Raw genomic sequence first — 25,372 nt, forward strand, 5'->3', positions numbered from 1 at the left:
AAATAAAAAAAAAAAGAACAAATAAAGTCTTGGACACCCAGAAAAGTTAGTAAAAATTACCATTTACCTATTTGGAACAGTCCTCATTTTCATAATAGTTGGAGAAAATTCTCCCATCGGTCCCCTCCTACTTACTGCTATCTTTTGCCCTCTGTTACTTCTGTAGTCCCGGGGCTTCTGAGACAGGGGTTTTCAGTCCACTGGCTCTGAAATTTGTTGTACAATCACATGCTACCTTCTTTTTCTTTTTTCCCTTTTAATTTTTTCTTCTTAATTTTATTACATCTATTATCTATCTATCTATCTATCTATCTATCTATCTATCTATCTATCTATCTATCTATGTATCTATAGGTCTGTTTGCAGAAAGGTGCATGTGCCACAGAACACTTGCGGGCCAGAGGACAATTTTTAAGAGTCTGTTTTCTCCTTCCACTGAGCAAGCCATCGAGACTCAACCTCTCACGTTTGACCATGGGTGACATCACCTGATGAGCCACCCCAACCCCCATTTTTAGTTATTTGAGAGATATTTTAATGTAGCTTAGGTTAGCCTAGAATTCACTACACAGCTCAGGATAACCACGAACTCCTAATCCTCCTGCCTTGGCCTCCTGAGTGTTGGGAATACAGGTGTGAACCACCATGCTTGGTTTATCTTATTTCTTATGAAGCAAAGTTAGACATAAAAACATCAAGGTGCACCCTGAATTAAGTATTTCCGTTTACTATATTTTCAAGCGGTGTAAGTGACCCGAGTGTGCGTGTGTGCGTGTGTGCGTGCATGCGTGTGTGTACGTGCGTGTGTGCGTGCGTGCCTCTAAGTATGTGTGTGTGAGTGCGTATGTGCTTGTGTGTGTATGTGTGTGTGTGTGTGTGTGCGCGCGCGCGCGCGCGTGTGTGCCTTTATCGTCAAATATTCTTCTTCCTGTGAGCAGTGATTATAAAGCCTGAGTGTCCCTGCTTTAGGCAGATAGATTATGGGTACTGTTAAGCAGGGAATATTCTCTGGAAGGAGATGGTCTGGGGCAGATTTTTAATCAAGGAAGGAACAGCAGGGCAGATACTGAACACAGTGTTCCCTATACAAACGGTGGATTGCCCTGTAAGGCTTCTGTGGACTGAAGGCAGATGCAAAAGTGTGAGACGGGAGAGGCCCTGCTAAGGGGTGAGAAGATATAAGATCCTGAAAAGCGGAGGGAGACCCAGTTCACTGTTGGAAGGAGCTAGAGCTGGCTGAGGTTCCCAGACACGGGTGAGAGGTGACTTGCTTGCTCACCCAGTTTGCATCAGGAACAGCCCGAGGCTGCAAGCATGTTATTGAGCTACGCTTTGTCCGAGTAAATGTAGCGCTCGCTCTGTCGAACAGGTGTAGAGAGCTTGGCGTCACCTGCGGTGCTCAGAGTAATGTATTCAGTGCCCCGGCTCTGTTAATGTCTAGTCTGGAAGGCTACAGGCAGTGGCAGAACAAGATAGGATTATGTAACAGGGGAACATAACAAGTGGACCTTGGAAACTACAGCCCTGATAGCTATGCCAAGTATTTCCAACATCTTAGATGCCTTTAAATGGGGAAGCAAGACCCAGCCCACAAGCGTTCAGAAGGCAATGTTCTCCCTTCCTAGCCTGAAGTTTAGAGTCTGTTGAAGACCGTTGCCATGTAAATAACGTTTGCATATGATTGGTATGATAGCTTTTTGTTGCATTGGTTATTCTGGTCTGGACAGATTAGAAGAATTGAAACCTAGGATGAAATTGAAATCCAGGATGAGTGTGATGAAAAAAATTTAAAAGGAAGGCAAATAAGGTAAAGTGAAAACAGCCAAATTTCTAAAAGGAAGATCTTTAAAAGGCAGCTCCTGCAACCCTGCTTTTCAATCGAAATGAACCTGGGCATGAATGCCATTACTCCAACGTGTCTTGTTTTTTTTTTTAAGAGAAGTAGAGACGTTTTTTTTTTTTTTTAGAGAAGTAGAGAGTCTGGGAAAAATTTGGATAAGCATGAGTTTTAACAAAACTTCAAAATGGGTTCTAGATCCTTTATTTTTCTTTGTCAGATTAGAAGACAGGATCTGGAGGAATTGAGCGAACTGAAACATGGTTGTGAAAACTTCCTGTGTACCAGATTACTTCAGTGTTATTATTCAGCCACTGAAACCAAGCGGGGTCGGTGTCAGCTGCATTTTCTTTTTTATCCCTAAAAGCAAAGAAGACAACTGTGTTTTACTGCATTTTCTGCTCTCTGTGACAACGTTATCATTAACAATACTTAGACAGTAAGCAGAAGCTCGGTGAAATGACCATGTGTGTTGACTAGAAGAGCAGGATCTCACTCTGCAACCCAGACTCTGGAACTCCTGGGCTCACATGAGCCCCCTGCTTCAGCCTCTGCAGTAGCTGGAGTGCTGGTGCATATGGCACTGTTTGCCTTTAAGCAAATGTTATTAAGGTTGATACAGGCTCTCGTGCACTGAGAGACTGGATCACTATCCACAGGAGTATGCTATGTTTGGTCACAGGGGTTGTAAAAACCATAAGCCCAGTTACATTATACTCTTTATGGATTTAAAGAGGCCCAACAGTCCACCATAAGGGTTTTAGCTGCTGAACTAAAGATTGTGTAGGTGACTCCAAGAAATGACATGTTTGTATCCTGCCTTCCTATCACTTCCTCCTTCCAGCCTCCTGAGACCTGCTGTCTCCTTTCTAGTGGGGCACTATAATTGCTGTCTTCTGAAACTGACAGAGCCCGATGGCATATGTTTTTCTTGATCAGTGATGTAACCTCTCTGTTGGTCAGTCCCCACATGTGTAACTTGGGGACAGTAGTTCCCACTTCTCAGAGCAGTTGTAGAGAACGGAGGATACTAAGTCAACTTACATAAAGATAATACATATTGACAATATTCTTATCACTATCACTTAAACTTCAGCCCTCAGTCCCTCAGGATACCATTCATTTGACAATAGCACATGTGGGTTTCATTCAGTGTTGCCATCCATATGTGGAAGCTTGTATGGTACCTATAAAGTTCATCATACATTTCTCTTCTGTGCTATAGTAAGTTCTTCTCTTGGACTCATGCCTGATGCTGGGGAGAAGGACTCACTCAGCATCTCAGTGTTGGAACTAACAGGGTATATGGGTTTTTCCCCCTATTTGCTGGCAAGTGAAACTTGAAGATGTCCTGATTTTTGTTTTGTTTTTTGAAACAGAGTCTCATTATGTGGACCAGGCTGACTTGGAACTCAATGCTTCTCTTTCCTCTTCCTGCTGAGTGCTGGGGTCTCAGGTGTGGGTTATGGTGCTTCTACCAATACACAGAGTGCTCCCTTGGCAGCCACTCTAAGCTGCACTGGCTAAAAGTAATTCTCTGTGCCTGGGGTTCCCTTTCTAATAATGCCCAGGGTTCCCAAGTTCATTATCTGTCATCCCTCCACTGGCTATTCGTGAAGTCCCTTAAGTGTGCTCCTCCAAGCGATCACAATAGCATCTGCAGGTGCTCAGACAAGGGACAGAGGGCTCATCTGTGATAAAGGAGTAGAACGCATCCACTCAAGAGGTATGGTGGAAAGAAAGCTCCCAGAAAGACCTGTACTGTGAAGTGTTGAGAGTCCATTTGTTTTTTTCCTTCAGACCCTAGGTCATGTGCATGTGTGTGTGCAAGCGTGTGAGTGTGTAATGTGTGACTCTGCATCCTATTTTTTAAGCTCTCTGTTTCAGCTAGACTGAATACTGGCAAGCTCCAAAGATCCCTGACTCTACCCCACCCTCCTGAATGTTGGGGTTTGCATGCACATGCAGAGGCTTCGCCTCCATTTGGGTGTTAAAGATGCCCTTCCAACATGCACTCTTACCACTGAACCAGTCCCATGTCAGATGTTTATGTTCATTTTTATGTCAGCACTGAAGTATCTAAGTGACAGCAGCAAATGAATGACTGTGACAGGGCCCCCCTATCCGTTGTAGCATCGGTCTAAGAAATACTATTTCTACTTGCCCAACACAGAAGAGAGCTAATCTATGGCTTCCTGGTGACCTCACATGGCACCCTGCAACAGATCCAGACACCACGGTAGACAATGGTCCATGCGGTCTTAGAGTTTCCTGAACATCTTTGAAGCCGAATCTAAGACCAAGCCTACAGCAACAACGAAGCTGCTTCTTTCTGAAGAGAGCTGGGACCCAGGATAACAATGCTTCGTGTGGTTGCTGACCTTCATGCCTCTGTCCATCACCTGGCTATTGCAATCTTACTAGTCCATCCTACCAATCAACAGCAGCTCTTTTATCCTCCTTGGAAAACTCCCCTAACTATAAGCCAGGATTCTAGTCAGTGTGCCAAGTTTAAATAATAAGACATTGTCCTCTTTGGTACTAACAGGAAAACCTAGAAAATAAATAGTACACAGTCACGGGTCTTTCTTCCTCTAGAATGCTGATTAAAGGGTCCCCTCTATCTCTAAATTGATACTCTTCAGAGTAGACAATGGAGGCAGAGGTCAACAGGCTTAGCTGCCACTCTGAGAGTATGAGAATCCACCCCAGCCTGATGGGGCAGCAAAGGCTCTCTGGTCATGCCTGGTCATGGTCTTCAGACAGCAGCTGTGCTGATACAACCCAGAGGAGGCTTGTGGGAAAGTTGCAGGAATATGCCAAGACCTGTAGGTTGATGTCAAGGCAATACATGATTGGACAGTAGAGAATGGGGTGGGGACAAAGTTTTTAAAGTGGGATTGAGAAGGAGGGAGAGAGATCAAGATGGAGTCTACGGAGGAGAACGGTTCAGAATTAGGTGAACTAGATGGATTTTATCTTGTTTAGGTGTGTGGTTTAAATCTTTCTTAATTGGCAATGAATGTATTGTGTGGATGAATTGTGGATTGAGAATTTAACATGTAAATCTAATTGCTAAATTACAAGTTTCTGGAACTTTGATTTTACTGGGCTAAAGAGAAATGTGTGTGAAAGAAATGGCTGAGAGGCAGTTGGACTGTGTGGGTCTGGTTCTGTTGCCCATGAGGAGTGAGAACGTGCAGAGCCCTTGTGTGTGTGTGTGTGTGTGTGTGTGTGTGTGTGTGTGTGTGTGTGTGTGTGTGCCAGACGTGGTAACTACCACCTAGGGGACTGCATGGAGAGGGCGGCTAAAAGGGAGGCAGCCAGGAGTGGACTTGTGGACCGAGTGGCAGAGTAGCAGCTAGAGCAAGCAGATCTGGCTCATGGGAACTGATAGCAAATGATCCTTTTTAATTTTTCCACAACAAAGATCTTGTCCTTAAAGCTTGGAGTTAGATTGTACAGGAGCATTCCTCGAGAGTGTTCAAAGGGAGCCAGTAGGAAATCTGTGCTAGAGATCAAAATTTGTAGCTAATCACCACAGCCAGGAACACAGCTTCCTTCCAGACAACATAAAGATCTTTCCTGAGAGACCAGACTTCAGCCAGCAAAGTGTCCCTTGCCGGGGCTTAAGGTTTTTGTTTGGGAGTGGGAGGTAAATAAGTTTGCTGGTATACCTTAGGGCATTGTGAAGATTTCCCAATAGTCACTCCAAGGGATTCTTACAACACAAGAGACAATTGTCCCCAACTCTGCCATCCTGACACTCCACCCGACCATTCTTTGCTGAGGTCTTCAGGAAATGTGATTAGTATCAGTTAGGCTACTTTCAGCTAATGCAACAAATTCCTCTTCATCCTCGCTATAAGAGACAAGAAAAGAGCAATGGGAAGTCTTGGGGGGTTATATTTGCCAGGCTTCTCTAGAGGAGCAGAACTTGTAGAATGAAATATACATCACACACACACACACACACACACACACACACACACACACACACACACACACACGCAGCTTTATTAAACTGCAGGAATGGTCCAGCTAGTCCAACAATGGCTGTCTACCAATGGAAGAATCCGGTAGTTGTTCATTTCACAAAGGTTGGATGTCCAGGGTCTTCAGTGTATACAAGAATCCTGAAAAAGCAGGCAAAGAGAGCAAGCTTCCTTCTTTATTTTCTTTATGTAGACAGCCAACACAAGGTGTGGTTTCCATTAAAGGTGACTCTTCCCACCTCAGAGATACAGATTAGAAGTAGGTCTTTCCATTTAAAAGTATTTACTTAAGAAAAAAGACCCCGTGTTGTGCCCAGCCATTGGGTTTTAGTTGATTCCAGATGTAGTCAAGTTGACAACCAAGAATAGTCATCACAGAGGAGGTGGTTAACATTGCCTTGGGCTGGTGGCTCTGCTTCTCTGTGGGTTCCTTTTTTAAGTGTCATCCTCAGGCCAGTGGCATGAATGATGGATCTCATTCCTGGTGTTGTCTCTGTACTGAATAGTATCTATAAGAAGACAGAAAAGTCCCCTCTGCCAACTCTTTGTGGAGACAGTCATAAATCAGCACTAAGCCCCCAGGAGCTTCAAGAGCCTTCTGCACATGCCACAGTCCTGTAATCCATGTGTTTATCTCAGAGCCAGACCAGCAGAGAGTGGGCAGGGACCCTGACCACTCAGACCTGTGCAAGACCACACAAAAGGTGCTTATCTTGCCTCCCCTGGTCTGGCAATTGAGTAAACCCTGAACAAAATTAAGGTTTTGTTACCAGACAAAGAAGAGAAAGGGGAGGGGGGGGAGAAGAGGAGGAACTGGAGGTAGGAGGACCACTGAAGGAGCAGGATAATGTCCTCTGGCAAAGGATGTGTTTATTTTAACAATTATAAATAAAGCTGTGGCCTCCTGCTGGTCCCCAAATGTCCCATCTCTGTGTCTTTGGGCACATGGTACCACCGTACTCTTGGATTCCTGGTAGGACTACTTGACAACATGTGCTCATGGTTTTTAGGAGAGAAGACATTTGTGAGTGCTGACAGAGTGTTTATGGCCAGGGCTAGCTTCTACACGGTTCTTTGCTTCAATCACGAAGGCCAGCAATTCTCCAACAATATCCACCTGCCAGTTTCGACCATGGATCCTCTATGGATCCTCCAGGCCACCAACAGTGACAAACAGTGAGGTAAAGAGGAAAGAAAAAAAATCACACTTGGATATATAGAGTTCGCTACTCCCAGGAAAGCGTGTTTGTTTTGACTGGTGCAATAGCTCACTTCTACTGAATGTTTGTGGTGTTCTTGGCGAGTGGAGACACGTTATCCACCTTATCACTAGTCGATACAAGAGTGAGAAAACAAAAATGGCGCAGACTCCTCCCATCAGCCCACAAGAAGCTACCCCACGCCACCTCCACACCCTCCCCACACCAAATGACTTCAACCTAGGAATGTGCTACAGTTTGTTTTTCTGTTCCTGTGATGAAAACGCCAAAAGCGAGGGATAGGATTTATTCCAGCTTACAGCTTACAGCCCATCCAGGGAAGCCTGCTCCAGCAGGAACCATGGAGTATACTGGTTCTTTTTTCCCTAGTTTGCTCAGCTACCCTATGCAAACCAGGACCTTCCCACATCAGTCATTAACCAAGAAAATGCCCCACAGATATACCCACAAACAGACAACGCCTCACCAACATTCCCTCTTTCTCTTCCAGTGTAACTCTAGTGTGTGTATTTCGGGTAGACAGAAGCTGATCAGCACAGGGTGTGTCTGGAGAGGCATCAGCCCAAGGGTGTGTTTATGGAGGTTGCCTGCTGAGCAACCCCTCAGAGGTCTATGCAGAGGCCAAGCGACTTGTGTGCCCTTGTCCGTGGGAGTTCCAGAAACTGCAATTGTATAGCGGTCATCAAGTAAGGGCCGGAAGGCTTTATAGGGAGTACAAGGAAGCATCATGGAGATAACACCCCTCCCGTTCCCTTCTGGTTCTGTCTGTCTTGTGGACAGCTGTCTTTTATTCTCAGTTATCTGTTCCAAGTACCGTGGACAGCCTTGGCAGATAGAGTGGGATTCCTTTGAAGAAAAGAAAAGATTTGCCTCCACTTGGTTAAGAGGAGATGAATCCCCCTCTGGACCAGAGCTGGGCATACTTTCTGTCCTGTATGACAGGTAAGGTCCCTCACAGAGCACAGCAGGCAGCCTGGTGCTCATTACAAAAGATTCGAGTTCCTCACTAAGCACAAGTTTCTCTCAAGCAGGTCACTGGATATGGCCCTATCATCTCTCTGGGGACAGATGCATGAGGTGCTAAAATTCAGCCCCCCTGCTACTGTTGCTGTGACAGGACTCTGAGGCTTTTGCCAGAACTCATGGCCCTGAGAGCTCCCTAGCAGGCAAGTAAAGTAAATGCTCAGAGACTCAGGATCCCCAACATACCTGACTCTTCACAGACATGTAACATTGTATATCTCTTGGGGTTTTCCAGAGAGGTCTATCTTTTAAAATCAATACTCCTCTATTTCTTACCTCTGAGCAATTCAGCTGATTAAGTCTCCAGGCTGGCCATGGCTTCAGCAGTTCTCACCTTGTGGAGACTGGTCCTCTAAACAGTGACATCCTCTTGAGAATCGGAACAATTGGCCTGAAAAGACAATCTGAGCATGCCACACACCGTGCAGTTTCCCAGCTGCCCTACTGCATGTGGGAGGCTAAAGGCTAGTGAGTTCAAAGCCCTGCAGCAGATGGTTTTTGAGACAACGATAAGCAGTAAGAGCACAAAGAATAGAGAATGTGTGTGTGGACAGAGCAGACAGTGTCTGGGCTGAAAGAGTGCTAGTCCACAGCGGCACACACGGCCAAATGAAGAAGCAGAAACCAGATCAGTATCAACTGAATCCCAATGAACAATCAGAGGCTGAGCGATAGAAATAGAAAACCAACGTTTGGCAAGAACCTCAGTGATGATTATTGCATGTGAGGATTATTAATTGTTGCTAAAATTAGTAGCATGCATAATGAGAAAAAGAAAGATTATACAGACCCAAAATATCTCCCTCCCACCAAAAGAGAGGGCAGGGCTTGCAGGCTCCTTCTCCAGCAAGGGCTCGGTGTAGACATCACCAGTCACCAGTCCTGGCAGAGGTTGGTAACTGCTACTCCTGATACAATGTACTTGAGCACATCCTCTCTGACCCGTCCTTGCCAAAATATAGAACCTGAATTCCAGCATAAGAAAACATAAGCTTAAACCCAAGCTGGAAACGGCGCTATTAGATAGCCCTCTGCTTTCATCTAGACTGCCATGCTTCTGTACAATGGAAAGTTCTAGGCTGGAGAAGCCTGGGAGCTGCTGAACCAAGGGGAAGCCAAGTGTGCCTGCATATGGCTGAGGAGCCCTGCACTTCGTGTTAGCTTCCTGGTTTTGACTGTTGCACCATGCTTGTGTAAGAGCATACAGGAAGGAAACCTTTGTGCCATTTTTGCAACTTTTTTATACATCTGAAGTTATTTCAAAATAAAACTGTTTTTGTTTGGTTTTGGGGTTTTTTTTGTTTGTTTGTTTTTGTTTTTAAGGAGGAAAGAGAAAAGGGGTCGGTATGTCTGGAATGTAGAAAATAAAGAGTAAGGCCAGCAGCTGGAGACAACACAGGGCGTGCAGGAGATGTTAGGGATTGGGGTCTTTATTCCACAAGTAAAGGAAGACTTTGGGTGAGCGTGTGTGTGCCTGTGTGTGAGAGTGCCTGTGTGAGTGCCCCTGTGTGTATGTTTGAGTGACTCTGTGTGTGTCTGTGTGTCCGCGTGCGTGTGTACAGGACAGACCACAGTCCCTGCTGTTTTCAGAGAATAGCAAGTAGTGATGTCAGTGAGGGTGCCATAAGATGCTGCAGACCGGGTGCTTCAAGCTCTGCTCCGTGGAATGACAGACAGAAGAGAGAAACACTGGGAACTTCTGAAAGTGCAGAAAGTGGAGTCATTGAGTGACAGGGGCATACAGAAGAGCAGTGTCGTGGAATAAGGATGACTGTACATGTCTGGCTTTTTCAACTCAAGAAACAGGGAATGGGTTCACCCAGATAAAGTAGACACAGAAAAGCACTAGAGGTTGTGAACTTAGCCTGGGGAACTTTGCTACTGATAACCCACTGCCTTTATCCAAACTTCCATAATTGTATACAATGGAAAGTTCTAGGCTGGAGAAGACTGGGAGCTACTGAACCAACGGGAAGCTACTGGGCTCTTCTGGGACCCTGATAGTGATAGCAGAAAAGGCAGGTTGATTTTAGAGGCTCAGAGGCAAAGTCAAACAGGAAATTGGAAAGTGATAAGTGAAGTAATATTACCCTCAAAGTAACAGGATACCCAGAAACATGGGAGACATGTTGTGGTTCACCATAAAAAGTATAATTATATACAAGCTATAAATAAAGTTCCTCATAAATAGACAGGGTATGCTACAAGCATAGGTGGTGATGGCTTTGCAGGAAAATGTTACTGGAGATGCGCTGAGGAGCATGGTGACACTTTGGTGGACTAGCCCAGACCTGCATGGAGATTCATATGAGTATTGACTAGGTTTTGTCAACATGACACAAACCTGGACATGTCTAAGAAGAAGAAATTTCAACTGTAGGCAAGTCTGTGAGGCATTTTCTTGATTAATGTTTGATGTGGAAAGGCCTAACTCACACAGGCTGGGTAGGGCAGGAAGTCCTGGCTTGTATAAGATAGCAGGCTGGGTAAACCATGAGGAGCAAACAAGTAAGCAAAATTCCCCCAATGATCTCTACTTCAACTCCTGCTCTACTTTTATCCTACCAGAAGCTCCTTAAACAGAGAGGCAAACAACTCAAAGTAGCTTTAGGAAGTTCCTGAAACTGACCAGATTCACTAGGCCCCTCTCCACCAGAGTAAGGAATAAAAAGCTGAGGGCCCCTGTCTGATAAGGGCAGTTGAGCTACAAAGAAGACTCTCAGAACAGACCAGCTGCCTGGGTGAAGCAGAGACCAGCCGAGATTCTTGGAAGAAGTTTAGACCAACTGAATTGAATGGAAAGGACACTCTTCAACCTGTTGAGCTAAGTACAGCCTGTGAAGTGTGTCCTGGTTCCCAGCTTTTGTGAGCTGTCATCCATGCTAAGTATAGATCCTTGGTGATGCAGTAGTCTTTGAGTCATTTCTGCTATTAAGTAACCCCTCACCCGTACTCCTGTAAGTAACCCTAATAAAACTCACTGACTCACTAGGCTGGACTGTGGTTGTATCTTTACTTTGGTTGTCATGCACTCCCTATCTGGGGTGAAAAGACATGTGTTGCTTCTCTCCAGGAAAAGTTTTGTCACACAATAACATATGTATACATGTATGTGTGGAGACCAGAGGTCAACACTGGCTGTCCTGTTTTACTAATTTCTACCTTATTTTTGACACAACTTCTCTCCAAGGAGTCCAGAGCTCACAGGTCACTTATTACGCTGACTGGCTAATGTGTTCAGGGAACCCTCTGGTACTGGGTTTCAGAACACACTGTCATACCTGCTTTGACTGGATACTGGGACTCTAACATAGGTACTCAGACATGTACAGTAAATACTTCACCCACTGAAACATCCCTTGGACCCTCTTCAAAGACTTTTTTCTTCTCTTCCCATAAAGCCAGACTAACTGAACCTTGGTCTCTAAGTTTGACTACATTTTATCCCAAGGCCTCTTCTGTCTTAGCTTAGTCTGAGGACTTCTTTTAAAGTAATCCATTTTTTTTTGCATTCTGTTTCCCTCCATGAATTTCTCCAGAACATTTCAAGACTTTTGTATAATACCTGATCTTTGCCCAATGCTTTTGTGAATTAACAAAAAGCAGGACAAAGTCATAGATAATATAAATTATAATAAACTACCATATACAAAAAGCAAAATATCACTGCCACATTTAACAAACATATATGGAAACTGAGCAATAAAGACATCAAAATGATGAAGAGAAAACATTTTAAATCGAAAACTTGCAGATCTATACTAAAACCAAATCTCAAAGCTGACTATAACATTAAAGAAATAAAAGTTGACCCAAAAGATTCTGAGAAGACTCTTTATGTAAAATGTCGGGAGAATGGCTAGTTAACACAGAGAAAAATACTTGATAGTGTTTGGTATCAAGGACCTGTAAACTATATGTGCAAAGGAAATCACTACATCCTCATTACAATGCTTGAAATTAAGACATATAAACTCCAAAGCCACGCTGGCAAGGAGGAAAAACAATGCAAGTTTTGCACATTGCCGGTGAGAAACAAAATTGTATGACCACTATGGGAAATGCCTTGACAGTTTCTTATAAATTTGAAGCTACACTTTAAAGGATGCCCAGGAATCCTCTCCCATTATTTACCCAGGAGAAATGGAACTGTATGTCCAGAGAAGACCTGTGGGCATGTGTTCACAGAAACTTAGTTCACCATCAGCCAAATGCAGAGTGGGCCCTAATCCTGTTAAAGGGTAAAAAAATAAACTGAAATATGTTCATACAACAGACTGTTAGCCAGCCACGAATGCAAGATGAACTGATACCAGTAATATGCATAGTGGAAGGGTGGATCTTAAAAACCTGGTACTTTATAAAAGAAGCCTAGCACATCAAAGAATATATACTGTGTCACTTCGTGTGTTGAAATTCCAAAAATGACACAGCTAATCTATACTGACAGAAAGCCTCTTATCGACTGCCTGGAACTGGAAATGGAGTAGGGGGAGTGGGAAGCAACCCAAGGGGTCTACTGCGGTGATTCCAATGGTGGCTTAATTGAGTGTGTGAACTCATCAGAAATAGGCAGATTTTATTACATCAAACTCACACCTCAACAAAGTTGGTTTTTTAAAAAAATTTAATGGGTAGAAAATGCTATGCTTCTAAAATATCAAATAATGAGGAGACTACATAAGGGAAAGTCTGTTTACAGCATTATCATGACAATCTTGAGTCCCTGGAGTTGTCCTAGAGTGCTGAAGGTGGCAGGACCTTGGCTAGGAGCTATCTCTCTACCATCTTGGGCCCCCAGTGTTTGTCCTGAGTCCTGCCATATGTATCTTTTGGAAATTCTGTACAGCTCACTTAAGGGAATCTAGGCTTGCTCTGCTAACCAGTTTCCAATTCCCCAGTGTGTTCATAGTTTCAGGAAGAAAGACCTTAGCTGCATGTCATCTTTTGTGCTCCTCTCTGGGCTATTTTTCCTGCCCAAACCCTAACTGGGATCTAGTGGCTATCACAAACTCCCAGAACCATTCTGCTTACTGGAGTTCTTGTCCCTTGACTCTGTGCTCCAACATCTTCATGGAATAGCATGTGAAGGATTCCAGATGTTTTAGAGTAATCTAGAGACTTAAAAAAAGCCAGGGTGAGCCAAGGAATCTGGTAGCCTCCAGGTCAATGAACCTTTGCAATTAAGCCTTTCTTTGAGGAACACGTGACCATGTGGCCCTAAATAAGCAATTGGACAGAGTTTGCAATGGATTTTGTTTTCTTTTATTTCTTCAGAACATAGTTCAAAATCTTTAGTATTAGGCAATACCATCTGTTATTGTCTGGAGAGGGGGAGATCATGTTTTATCATGTAGTTCAATCTGACCCCAAATTTAAGAACCTCCTTCCTCGGGGGCTGGAGAGGTGGCTCAGCAGTTAAGAGCACCCGACTACTCTTCCAGAGGTCCTGAGTTCAATTCCCAGCAACCACATGGTGGCTCACAACCATCTGTAAAGAGATCCGATGCCCTCTTCTGGTGTATCTGAAGACAGCTACAGTGTACTTATATATAATAAATGAATAAATAAATCTTTAAAAAAAAAAAAAAGAACCTCCTTCCTCAGCCTCCTTCCCAAGTTGTCAGGTACAATCTGGTCTTGACCCATACCTGGAAATTGCATGCACTTAGCACTCTGGGAGTCTGGTTCAGTTGTACTTCAAGGCTCAGCTAAAAGGTACCTTCCTGGGCCAACTCCGTCCTGAGTTCCACAGGAGAGATCCTGCCCTCCTCCTGCAGCTCCCTACCTGTTAGGCCTATGGTAGTGATTCATCTGCCTTCTCCATCTATTCAAAATGCTTGTCTATGGAGGACAGAGGGCATGGCTCTCAACTTTTATAGCCCAGTGACTGGCATTGCTCCTGGCCTCTTCTAAGCACTCAAGCATTTATTACTGGACGTGATGGTGGCAGTGTAGAGCTGCCATAGACACAGGTGTTTCATCCAGCTTGCTTTTCTGTCTTTTTGGACACACATGAGCAAAGAGCTGTAATGTAAGTTTAGATGTGGTATAGGTCCTACTTTGCAATATTGGGCAGGATGGGCAGCCAGGGAGAAGGTTCACATTAGAATGATTGGCCTGGAGGTTCATCTAACAGTTAATTATTGGCATTGACCCTTGGTACCCTGTTTAGAACCAACAGAATAATGACAACACTGTTTTTATCTCCTGGAGCTGCTGTAACAAAACCCTACAGATTGGGTGCAGACAAAGTTTTCTCATTGTTCTGGAGGTCACAAATCTAAAATCAAGGGCTGCCAGGTCCAAGTTCATTCTGGAGACACTAGAGAAAAATTCTGGTCTACCCCAGCATTAATGGTCACTGGCAATCTCTGGCATTCTTGGGCTTATAGTTCATCACATTGACGTCAACTTCCCTTGCTATGCATCATTCTGTCTTGTGTGTCTGTTTATCTCTTATTCCCCACCCTTTTAAAATTATGGCTTTTTTGAGCATTTTGTATGTTTGTATTATAGTTCCATCATTTCCACCCCTCCTTGTCCACCTTTCAACTCTTCTGTGTCCCCGTGCCTATCTTCTTCAAATTAATGATCTTTTCTCTAATTAGGATTGCTATGGACACACACACACACACACACACACACACACACACACACACACACACACACACACATATATATATATAAATACAGCATGCCGAGTCCATCTCATGTTATCATAAGAGTACGTGTCTAGAGGTGACCTCTTGGGACTGGTTAACCTATGAGGACTCATCACTCGAGAAGACTAATTCTTTTTCTTCCCACCACCGTTAACTAACCATAGCTCCTTCTCCAGGGTAGAACGTTGGGAGGTTTCCCTATCTGTGTCAACCTATCAGCTGGTTTCATTCTGGGTTCTTCTAGGTGACTGACATTTAGAGATTTCATGGGTGCAGCTTCTCCTGTCCTCTTTCTTTCTCCCTCTTCTCCCTCCTTCTTTTCTTTTCTTTCTTTTTTTCCAGTTACTGGAATGTCTCCTTTAATGGTTGATACATCAGGTCTTTTAAAAATATTGTTATATAAATTTCATGCCAGCTATTTTCATACCAGTCTAGAATCCCGAGACATGTACTACATTGTTTGTTACTAACCTTTAATTTAAAAAAAATTGGCACTTGAGGCTTATATAAAATTGAATGGAATTAGTACATCAGTGAATATTTTTAGGATACATTTGTTATATTGTCTTTTGAAGAGATTTTATTAATATATTAATTATGAGTAATGAGTCTCATGAGGATATATTCATATATGTGTATGTGTATGTTAATGGCATTCACCTGTCACCTTTTATTCACCTTCACTGATCCCCTTCCCCTTACCAGCTCTGCTTCTTCCCTTTTGAGTAGTAAGCTTCATTGGGAGTGCTTCCAGGAAGATGGGTGAGAGGCCATACCCAGGAGGATGAGCAACTCACAGTGGCTATATCACCAAAGAGAACGAACATGTCCTTTGGATCTAGATTACACCCTAATTCAGTATGACCACGTCTTGACTGATTCTTCCACTAAGGCTAGATTTCAAATAAAGAGAAGCCTGGAGAGAAGGTTCAGTGCATTAAAGAATGTGTTGCACAAGCTTGAGGACCTGAGTTCGGATCTCCTATAGCTGGGCATGGCCACATGCGCCTAACTCCAGTACAGGATGAGGGAGAAGATCACCAGGGTTTCCTGGCAGCAGCCTCATTCCTGATTCAGTGAGAGTCAGACAGCGATGGAGGATTTCTGACATCCTACTCGGGCCTCTGCATACTTTTGCATAGGGCCATGCATGCATAAGCATACACACACAAAAGAAATGAATTATTAAATAAGTAAATAAATATCCTGAGATTGTAGGTGATAGTTTTTGGGGAGACACTAAACTACTATGCATGCATGATGCCATCTATTACAGATTTTGTGGGAAGTGATGCTAATATAATCCCCATCTTATACATGAAGAAATTAAGTAGAGAGGGCTTAGGAGACTGTCTAAGCTAACCCACTAGGAATTGTGAGGAATTCAGATGTCTGTTTAGACAGTTCACTGTGATCTACTAACATTCCCTTAAAACTTAAAAATTTAATTAAAATTTGTAAGCTCCATCACTCATTTAGAATAGTTTTGTGAATTCAATAAACGCATGTAGACTATTGGTAACCAGAGCACATTTGCTTCTCATCGTCCTTAAGTGGAACCCTGCTGCTCTGTCAGACCTGTTTCTTTCTCCCCTGCACAGGTGGGAAGCCTGTGCTGAAACTTCTTGCTCATTGTATTGGAAGTAAAAGGTGAGGACCATAAGTGACCCATTCATACTGGAGAATGCACTTCTCATGAATGGCACAATGCAGAGAACTGGCTGAGCACCTCTTCCTATCCACACACAATGCTAGTCTTCTCTAGAGGACAGGGCAACGAGGCTCCATCTTGGAAGCAGGGATGCTGGGCCTTCACCAGACACCAGGCCTGCTAGTGCCTTCATCTTGCACTTCTCAAGTTACAGAAGAGGGAAGGCATAAATCCCTGTTCCTTATAAATAACCCAGACTGTGGCATTTTGTTACAGGTAACAAGGCACTTACCCATAAGCTTTAAGGATGCTTATTTCCATATTAGAGTTTGCTTTGCAGGGAATCTGGATTTTCATGAATACCAAAAATGTTCTGGAAAGTAGACATTAAAGTGAGATTATGGAGATGAGACAATGCACACAGAGGCACCAGTGTTGCTGGAAGTTAGAGCACAAAAGTCGCCAGAATAATGTGTTGATGGTGGTAGACCTGGGGAAGGCTGGAGAATTTCAGGCTATATTTACTGTGTGTAGGGTGTGTGGGCTTCCTTTCTGTTGCTGTGATAAACCACAAAGACCAAAAGCAACTTGGAAGAGTAAAGGCTTTATTTTGTCTTATACTTCCAGGTTACGGTACATCACTAAGAGAATCAAGAACAGAACAGGGATACAAGATAGGAGCCTGGAGCAGAATCTGTGGAGGAATGTTCCCACTTGGCTCACTCAAGCTCATGCTTAGATAGATTTCTTATAGAGCATCCAGCACCACCTGCCTAAGGATGCCACTGACAGTGGGCTTGACCTTCCTGCTTTAATTAATAATCAAGGCAATCCCCCACAGACACATCCACAGGCCATTCTGAGCTAGGCACTTCCTCCACTGAAGCTTCCTTCCTCAGATGACTCTAGGCTGTGTCGTTGACAATTGCTAGTTAATTAGATATTTGCGGTGAGGAAAAGAGTATTATTAGGATGACTAATGTTGAGCTCACATGTGCTAATGAATCCAAAGGCTTGGTGGCTTAGCATCACATAGGATTATTTCTACCTTGCATTGTATTCTGGTGTTGTTGGTAGGTGGCCTATGGAGAGGAGCTCTACTCCATAAAATCTCTCAGGGGCCAAGGTAAATGGTTCCTCCCTTTTCTTGTGGTGATACACACTGTCTCTAAGTTCTCTGAGGCTATGTATAGAGCAGGCACATTCTATGGTGACTATGCTACACCAAACAGCCTCTCTTTGACCTCAAGTGAGGCTATCAAACATATTTGCTGAACATAGACTATCATCTCTTGATAGTGAAATGAATCTATGTTTTGAGCTTGTTGTCTTACACTATTACTAGGAAGACATGACCAGGTGTCTACTAATCCCAGACAGGAAACCCATGACAAATCAAAATCCAACTTGAATCAATGGGTTTTATTGGGGTTACTTACAGGAGTGTAGGTGAGGGAGTTTCTTGTAGGAGCAGAGGTGACTCAGAGAGCTGCATCACCAAAGCCCTATCTCATCAAGGGCGACAGCTCTCAGTAGCTAGAAGCTGAAACACACTGTGTGACTCCAGGGCAGCTTGACAGGTCTGAGAGTGTCTCTCAGAAGACCTTACTGTTTGTATAATCTTGGAGAGGGGGATCCTAGTATATCTGGTCAACTTCAGGGTGTTCTTAATTCCCCTGAATGGTTTCCTTCCTGAGGTTTCAACATCCTCCCTTGGGAACATCCTGAGTCTGAAGAAGCTTGCCTGCAGAATGAAAAGATTATCTTGGAGGAAATCATTATACAGCATGGATTGAGTAGGAAAATGCATAGGATGTTACTTACTGCCCGAAGAATGCTGTACTTGGCGGTCACAGTGGAGAGTATGTGGGAGAGTGGGTGGCAGGTAGTGAACTGAAGTTCTCCTAGGAAACCACATTTATGATGAAGAACTTAATGGAACTAATTGGAAGTTCATGACTGTGGAAGGTGGGAGTCTGCAGCTCGAGAGCTAAACATGCTTCTGGGCGATCTTTACTCTCCTCAACAGCCTTTTACCACTAATGTCTGCTTCAGACCTCACATCTTTGTGACTATTAAGTAAAGGTTTTGGAGTGATTAAGAATTCTAACAGCTTCCACTGGCGGAGAGTATAACAGGAGATTTGAAACTTAGATAGGAGAGCTCCCCTCTGCTGCTACCTGTCACTCACAATGACCCAGATCTGAATTCTTGGGCCATGGTTACTCACACTTGATTCAGAGTAAACACCTTTATTGCCTCTGGAGCAAGGCTGTGTTTTCGGCTGACATGAGTGTGTGGCTGTGTGTTAGATGGGGGTTTCCACATGGAGCATAGGACGCAGAATTGTTTATCCAAGCCTGGGTTTTCCAGAGTTTACACAGGATGGGGACATGGGTCAGAGAGTGCTGAGGGTTTTAGAGCACGTTGCAAACAAAGAAAAGAAAGTATGGAGATGAAGCTGGGGGATAAACACCCCTGTGCTCCCCCAGCCCTCCTAAGCAGGTGATTTGATGGCCAACTTTCTTCTGTGTCACTCTGCTGGGTGAAAGTCTTCCACTCATCTTCCCACAAACTCCACTGCTGATCAGGGTTTCCTGGCACAGGGCGGACAGAGTCTTAATGGTTTGGCAACCTCCCCTTTCAGTCTCTATAGAAGTGGGTTATTAGATTTTTAACATAATAGGTTCCAAAATCATCTCCCTTGATTTTCTTGATCAAGAGGTTTAAAAAGTATTAGTATCCTAAGTTCTCCTTCAGTCATTTATTTTTCTTGCATTAACTAACTTGCCAACCCCACTGCTGTTGTGGAAGTCCCTCCTTTACAGCAGTATTTGTCTCTCCAACCATGGTTGGAATTCTCTGGAAAATGAAGAAAGAGACCTGGTAAATTTGATCGAAACTGTGAGGCTTTCACAGTATGCACCAAGGCAGCCTCCCTGAGAAAGGTGTCAGGAATTTGAATTTTTCATACAGAGATCTTGAGAGTCTCATGAACTTGAGTCTGAGAACACATACAGCCCTGTCACCAGGCTTTTCTTTCAACTCTGGGAATCTTGGGGATGCAGACTGAGCTCTTTGGGTCTCAGGAAAGGATCCTTAATTAGGAAGTAGCATCAGACCCCAGAGGGGGTAGGTCATTCGATGATTGGATTTCCTCTGAAGGAGGAGTGCTCTACAGGAGCTTGGGGAGTAGAAATAGCTTGATAAGGACTTAAGAGACTTTAAAAACTCACCATTACTCCCTGGCCCTCAGTTCTGACTCTTTCATCAATTCACTACACTGGGTGGTGAGCAGCAAGCAGGAGGACCTTACTAGACCTTGTATCAAAAGCTAGCATGTCTTGGCTCTCTGGCTGAGGACCACTGGCCTCCTTTGCTTCCTTTATACAAATGACTCAAATCTGAATTGGAATGTTACTTAGGCAATTGTAACTCTCATACATAGAACTTTGTATCCAGAACCATGTAGTTTGAATATTATAAAAATGCAAATGGTGAATATCACAAGTGGAATAAAAAAATTGTTACCTAGCAAACATTTTTGGAATGTGAGGTTAACATAACAACTAATTAATTTGAGGCGGGCTCTGGAACAAACTATTCCAGTCATAATCCCCTAGACATGATAGGTGAAACCCTGGGCATCCAGGCCATGCAACCCAGAAATGGTCAACTCACAAACAGAAAATCAAGAGAGTTCCTCCATTTGCCACATTGCTCTCTGCTATTAGTCTCCAAGGAGCACGGCACACCACTGGGGACTAGCAACTCCAGATGTTAAGGTTCCTTGCCCTTCAGAAGGCAAAGCACCAACTACTACCAACTACCTTCTATCACCAACTACCGTCTATCACCAACTACTGATGTTGCCAGGAGCTGAGCTAAGACCCTGCCAGACCACACTGCAGGTCAGATGCACTTGGCACCTAAGGAACTCTGTGGAAATCCAGACTGACAAATTATTAGTGAAATTTCCTGCAAGCAATACAAATTGGCAGGACTTTTAAGGACACTCAGAAGCAGCCTTGTGGATACTATGGCCAGTGTCATCTTACAATCTTACAGCTTTTCAACAGGTTTCTCCAACCTTGGGAAACCATGATGATTTGAGCTCTCTCTCTCTCTCTCTCTCTCTCTCTCTCTCTCTCTCTCTCTCTCTCTGTGTGTGTGTGTGTGTGTGTGTGTGTGTGTGTATGTGCATGTGTGAGTGCATATGCTGTGTGTGTGCATGTGTGTGTATGTACACATGTGCAGGTACATAAGGGTGCAATCAGAAGTTAACAAAGGTTGTCTTCTTTAGTTACTCCCTATCTTATTTGAGTCATGGGCTTTCATTGAACCAGAGGCTTACTGATTCAGACCATCTGACTGGAGAGCTCCAAGGATCCTCTCAACTATGTCTCCCCAGGACTGAAATTATGTGGGCACATTGCCATCCCTAGTTTTTAACATGGATGCTAAGGACCAAACTCAGAGTCTCGAATTTGTACTATGTAGCAAGCACTCTATCCATGAAAACATCTTCCCTACTGTGTAGTAAATCCCTAACCCTAGTAAGTCCATGTAAAGAACATACAACTCAGTTACAATATTTACAAGCTGCATGCCTAGATTGGGCAGATTTACCACTACAGTACTCTATTCCCCAGCTAGTAGATCCCTTGTTATTTGTGGCTTCTCTGGGTCATGTGGTTCTGTTTTATCTTCTTTCCACCTCCTCTTCCTTAGTCTTCCTCTGTCTCCTTGTCCTTTCTCTGCCCCTCCTCCTTCCTCTATTCCATATCTCTAAAGCCTTTCCCTCCCACTGCCCAATCAAAGTCTCGAGCCTTTATTTGACAGTTACAATGGGAGAAGGTTCACACAAAATCATCTGAGTACATGATCCACTCCTAGTCGAGGCAGCCTCTCTTGAGGAAGCAGAATTAACATAAAAAACAACATTTCACTCTTTTGTCCAATTAAAAGACTCTTTTCTCCCAGATATAAACTGAGCACAACTATTACCATTGTGTACTTTATAAAGTATAAGATATACTTAACATCTAGTCCATCAAGTCTGTCAATTTAGATAAAGCACTCTACTATCTATTCTAACTTAAAAAGCTTATAATTTTATACCTGAATTATGTCCTGGTTTTAGCTTGTATACCATCTGAAGATCATCCTCTCAAATCTATGTCATCTCTCTCAATACTAAACAGCTTGAGTTGGCTCTGAGATTACAATCAGTCTTCAACTCTGTCAGAAATCCAGGAACAACTTAAATTTTACCTGAAACTATAGGAAGGACAAAGCATTGCTTCCAAAGCTTAATCAATTTGTAGAGGCAGTTGACTACCTGGATAGTCTTTCATTCCTCAAAATGTTGGAAAATTAGTTTTTAGTCTTCTGGCCCAGGATCATCTGACAGACCTTTGTAGAGCAGGATTATAAAGGACTGCTTACCCTGACTTGGCAGAGCTATCAGTCTGCATAGTGTGCCCCTTTTCCTGGACTGTATTTTTGTCTATAGATGAATTGAGGCAATTCTTGCCTAGTGGCTATCTCAATATAACTGGAGCAACTCTATTGATTTTCAGTTTTTTCTTTGAACTAAGAAAGGTGTGATGTCAGGAGCAGACATTTAGCCTCTAGTCAAATGATCTTTAGTAATTAAATGGCCTTAAATGTCATATTTTGTGGACTTCTGATGCCTTTGAAGACTACTCTCTCTGCAAAGTATATCTGAACTGTTAAGCCTTGACCACTATCAGCCATTTAATTGAAATACCTTGAAAACATCCTTTTATAATTAACTTAGAACCATGAGTTTGTTATCTGGGCCTTAACTCGTAGTGTTTAATCATCTAACAATAGTTTGTAATAGTAGTAACAGAAGGACTGGGTCTAAGCTTTGTATTCTTCTATGTGTTGTATAGGTACAATGTCTATCTAAGAGTAACAATATTAATTCCAATTTTGTATCAATATAAGAAATTCATACCAATGGAAACCTTAAATCTACCAAAATAAATTCTATAACAATGTAAGAAATTATAACTTTTACTTTCTATCAATTATAAAGATCTCTACTAATGTAAGATGTGGCTATGCAAAGTTTGGTTTTAGAGTAAATTTAACAATCTATCCCTATTTGTCTATTCCTGTAATCTTCATGGTATTATATCCCCCTTTTTCTCTTTCACCTAAGAAGAGAAGGATAGAGAAGACAAAAGGAAAGGTAGAAATCTCTGAATCTAAGCTCTCTAGTTTTCTCCCTGTCCAAAGCTACCATATTTGTAAAGTTTTCCTTAAAATGACAATGTATCTATAATTCATAAAATAACTAGAACCATCCATTACAACAGAAGGGATTGGTATTATGATCCTTTTTGTGTCTACTTCTAATTAATTGGGACAAAGAATTCCATTCTGGAGACCCAAGGGGAAATAGGAAAATTGGCTTTGTCAAAGGAGGGCTAGTTGGCATAATTTGCCTTTCAGTTTCTATGTGTTGAGAAAGTTCATTGCTTAGCTGATATCTTGATTATTACAGTCTGAAAGGCTGGATAGGTGAGCTAACTGTTCTGGAAAAGTTCTGGAAGCAAGTCTTTAAAAGAAGCAGCTTCAATGTAGTTGAGGTAGAAACAAACAAGGAACAGGAATGGAAGGTCCTGGAATCTCAGCATCTCGAAGTGTGAATCTTGTCAGGGCTCTCTTTTCTTCTTTCATCTTGTAGTAGACAAAACTTACAAGCAACATAAAGACATTTACATGGAGTATGCAGGGTGCCCAGATTGGTTAATGAAGATCAATAAAGAAAGATGAACGCCTTTCTTCAGAGGTTAGTTTGATCACATGATCAAACTACAATATAAATTTCCACTCATGCCATCTTAAAGAATGGTATGTAATAACAAGTCATGAGAATTTTGTACCCAATAAGTGTTATTGGCTGTGAGTAGACATTTTAGTCTCAGCCAGTTCCAGAGCTGTCTCCATATTCAGAGATATAAACATCACTACATATACATCATCTATTTTGTTGATTGTGTTAGTCTCCCTTTTCTTCTCCATCGCCATGGTCTTCAGGAGGTCTCCCTTTGTCATGTCTATTTTTATTAACTTGGAAGGAACCCATAGTTTTTCTTTTCCTGTAGAAATATATGTATAACCCCTCCCCCAGTGTAACACATTTCTTTATTTCCATTCTGATGTCAGAATATCCTCAATATAAACAGGTTGGTTTAGTTTAGTAGTTTTTCCCCCCCACAATCCAATGTCTTTCAGCAGCTGAAATGTTTTGTTCATTAGCATTTAAAAAATTTAAGGTTAATAAAACACTATGTAATTTATCTCTGGGAGTTTTTTGATGCCCCCCCCCCTTTTGAATTGTCTATAGAATTTGTCTCAGCCTTGTTATCTGGTCTCATAACAGCCTTTAGAGCAGTTTTTTGGAGAGTTGTCCCATATGTCTCTTGTTGCTCTACATTCCCTATGTTGGCTTTTGTCACATCTCTGACATATTCTAGAAGGCATAGGCCCCCTTTGGGGATTAATTTGTTTTTTCCTGCAGTTATTTCTGAGATGACCCTGCTTACCACAATTAAAACATTTGAAAGTTTGGGTCATCTCAAGGCCTCTAGTAGCAGCTTCTCCTATTAAGGTCATATCAGGCAAATGAGGTCTAACATTAGCCCTATATGTAATCCACTCATCTATTGATATTACCCTTGCCCTTAATGGTCTGATTACTTCTTTGCATTCAGCAGCCACATTTTCAAAGGCTAAAGACTAGATTAGTACCTTTCTTGCTGTTGGATTCAATACACTCCTTTCTACAGCTGAGATAAGCCTTTGCAAAAAGTCAGGGAAGGTATCCTTTGGACATTATATGACTTGGGGAAATGGTTCAGTTCTTTCCCCTGATCTGTGACTTTGTCCCAGACATTTAAGGATGTTGATCGACACAATGTCAAAGTTTTTTCTATAGCCTATATCTCTGTCTCAGTAAAGTGACCTTCACCAAACAGCTGATCTTTGGAAATCTCTCTACCCCTGGTTTTATTTTGTTGTGGTATCTCTCCACCATGAGAACCATTATAAATGTGACACAGACTCTAGTATTGCTTTTGCCATATCCTTCCAATCTTGAGGGATTATTCTATTTTTAATAGCTCAAGAAGTCAGGATTTGTTTTATCATTGGCGCTGATATTTCTTTTTGTCATAGAAGCTTTTTAGTTTATTTTATCCTCTCAGAAGTCTGTATATCACAGCAGAACATCAACTCACCTCAGAGCTACTCCTTTGGCTGTGCCCACTTTCCACTCACTTTTTGCCAGCACCAACATTGGCCTTCGCAGTCTCCCTGACCTTCTTCTTTCTGTTCTTGCGTTCCTTTCACTGTTTGCAGGAGGACTTTTTCTTCTCGTAAAGGCCATGTCCTGCAAGTCTGTGTTTAGGCTCATTCTTCTTTGCATAATCTAAAGAACCATAGATCATGTCAAAGTCAGTTGTTTTGTCACCCTGAAGTGGGTTCTGAATCCAAATACAAAGATGGCATCTGGTGAGGTATTGTACATCTTGGCCAGCTTTTCCCGAATTTCTGTCTTTGGTACTGTTGCCTTCCCAGGATGAAGGGTATCAGTGACCATCTGTTTCCTCTGAAGCAGACAGTTTGTAATAAACTTTCTAGTCAGGATGGTTACTGTGTCATTCATGATGGATACAGTGCCAGAGCTGAGGGGCTTGTATTCCTAAAGAAATGGAAGCTAATTTAAATTTTTTGAATATGGAGACTGAAGAGATGGCTCAGCAGTTAAGAAGATAAGAGTCTGTGCTGTTCTTGCAGAGGATCTGAGTTTGGTTCACAGCAGACATATAGAGTGGCTTACAACTGCCTATAACTCCAGCTCCAGGGACAATTGATGCCCTCCTGCCCTTTCAGGAAAACTCCACTCATATGTACACATTCACACAAAGCACCCATATATATAT

General features: G+C 42.7%; 1 long non-coding RNA gene and 1 pseudogene across 2 annotated transcripts; both read right to left on the reverse strand.

Annotated features, from left to right (window-relative positions):
* Positions 1-2,025: 2,025 nt before the first annotated feature.
* Positions 2,026-9,199, reverse strand: LOC120097826 (uncharacterized). 2 transcript variants are annotated; one of them, XR_005495622.1, is made up of 3 exons: positions 8,352-9,199; positions 5,515-5,699; positions 2,026-2,197 (listed from the first exon to the last, which is right to left on the reverse strand). It is a non-coding gene; the product is annotated as an uncharacterized LOC120097826 (long non-coding RNA). The 2 variants fall into 2 exon arrangements; XR_005495623.2 differs by lacking the exons at positions 2,026-2,197; positions 5,515-5,699 and adding an exon at positions 5,731-7,714 and having other exon boundaries at positions 8,352-8,466; positions 8,866-9,199.
* A 15,504-nt stretch (positions 9,200-24,703) lies between these two features.
* On the reverse strand, positions 24,704-25,095 carry Rps24-ps12 (ribosomal protein S24, pseudogene 12; annotated as a pseudogene).
* Between the last annotated feature and the right edge of the window lie 277 nt (positions 25,096-25,372).

Source organism: Rattus norvegicus, chromosome 17 (genome assembly GCF_036323735.1).
Source record: "Rattus norvegicus strain BN/NHsdMcwi chromosome 17, GRCr8, whole genome shotgun sequence".
Taxonomy (NCBI): Eukaryota; Metazoa; Chordata; class Mammalia; order Rodentia; family Muridae; genus Rattus; species Rattus norvegicus.